Consider the following 2,159-nt stretch of genomic DNA (forward strand, 5'->3'; position numbering starts at 1 on the left):
CGGTTTGTCAGGAGTTTGTTTATGTTGGACTTGAAGACGTCCAAGTTGTAGTCAGGTGGGAAACAGGCAAGCGGCAGAGAGTTCCACTGGCGTGCAGTTCTAAGAAAGAAGCTTTGCTCATGGAATCTACGTTTGGATTTAGGCACAGATAAAGAGTGGGGGAAATTATTGACAGTAGTTTCAGCTAGACGGGTGTTTCTCGTGAAAGATCGGCGAGGGGGATGAGGGATTGGAGCTCGAACGAGCACCTGCCATGGAAATAGCGATAAAACAGAGACAGGCTCGCAACGTCTCTTCTGTGGGAGAGAGGTTTCAGGGAAGAGAAAAGGGCATCCCCCACTAAACCACAAAATCTATTTTGTACTCTGTCAAGGCAGGATAGGCTGTTTTTAGCAGCTCCTGTCCACATGTGGCAGCAGTACTCCATCCTTGGACGTACTTGGCTTTTATACGGATAGAGAATAGCATCTTTAGTGAGATATCTTCTGGAGCGGTAGAAGGATCCCACCATTTTCCCAGCGTCCCTGGCAACAGACTTGATGTACGTGTTCCATTTAAGATCAGGAGTAAAGGGCAAATCCAGAAGCTTGTCAAAACATGGAGCCTCTCCAAGACGAGAGCCACCTATTTCAATTAATGTCAGATGGGGATCAGAGCGTTGATGATGTAAAGATAGAAGCTTGGTTTTGGATGCATTAAAAGTGACAGCCTCTTCCCCCATTGTACCACGTGATCAAGATCAGAGGAGAGAGAATTAGAGAGAACCTTGTCATTTACGGCCTTTGATGTGTTGCCATAGATGGTCGTGTCATCAGCATAGATGTCAACAGATGATTTATGTATGTGTTTTGGGAGATCATTGGTGTAGATCAGGAAGAGAGTTGGGCCCAGGATAGACCCCTGAGGGACTCCAGCATTAATACTGTGGGCCTCTGATTTCTGCCCATCAACCACTACTCTTATATATATATATATATATATATATATATATATATATATATATATATATATATATATATATATAAGCAGGCCGCTAGGCGTTGCCCGGTCGTAAAATACGCATAAATATTGTATTTTAATTCATGCAGAAACTGAAATGTGCATGCGAGTATTATGTTATTTTTTTTAGTCGCGTGCAAGCGACTCTATAAATCACTCCGTCGGTCCGTCGGTCGGACAGTCGGTCTGTCGGTCGGTCTGCCCGTAACACTTTTGTGCTTGGCCTTTTTAGTTAAGATCAAAGGTCTGTTGAGAAGCTTTTCTTAGCGTTTTAAGCTTTTCTTGGCCTTTTTAGCCAAGATCAAAGTGTAGTATCTGTCTGACAGATACTGCAAGCAAAGACCATATGTGGGGGCAATAAGAGCTGGTCAATGTAGGGGCAACCCTTCATACCAATTGCCACTATACATCTCTCCTACTCCCCAGGGAGTTGATCCCCATTTCCCCTTCACTCCTCACATTAAAAATCGGCCTTGTGCCTTATTTACTCGGTGGGAGAGAAAATAAATACCCTTTTGGCCAAGATCAAAGTGTAGTATCTGTTCCGGGAGATACTGCAAGCAAAGACCATATGTGGGGGCAATCCCACATATAAGACCTTGGTCAATGTAGGGGCAACCCTTCATACCAATTGTCACTATCCAGCTCCCCTACGCCCCGGGGAGTTGGTCCCCATTTTCCCTTCATTCATCACATAAAAAATGGGCCTTGTGCCTAATTTGCTCGGTGGGGGAGCAAATAAATACCCGTTTCTTGGCCTCTTGGCCGAGATCAAAGTGCAGTATCTGTTCTTACTACATGCTGTACTTACGTTTGTAACTTTGTAATATAAAGTGGGGGATCACTTTTCTGTAATAATTTCCTTAGTAAATCAAGTCCTAGTCCAGCACCTAACAGCTGCTAAACTCCTGACTGACAAACAATATGGATTCAGACAAGCCCGTTCAACAGCAGATATCTTAACTGTAGTTTCTGAACGTATATACCGTTCATTGGATAAAACAGGGGAGGGTAGAGCGGTGGCCCTTGATATATCTAAGGCTTTTGACAGGGTATTGCACGATGGTCTTCTAAGGAAAATTAGATCATATGGAATCACTGGAAGAATTCATAACGTAATTAAATCCTTCTTAAGTAATAGAAAAATCAAAGTTGTCCTC

The 2,159-nt window shown here is 43.4% G+C and overlaps 1 pseudogene; it reads left to right on the forward strand.

Annotated features, from left to right (window-relative positions):
* The first annotated feature begins 1,744 nt into the window (after positions 1–1,744).
* On the forward strand, positions 1,745–1,849 carry LOC145240582 (U2 spliceosomal RNA; annotated as a pseudogene).
* Positions 1,850–2,159: the final 310 nt, after the last annotated feature.

The sequence above is a fragment of the Euprymna scolopes genome, chromosome 19 (genome assembly GCF_053919585.1).
Source record: "Euprymna scolopes isolate OS-2025 chromosome 19, ASM5391958v1, whole genome shotgun sequence".
In the NCBI taxonomy this organism is placed as follows: Eukaryota; Metazoa; Mollusca; class Cephalopoda; order Sepiida; family Sepiolidae; genus Euprymna; species Euprymna scolopes.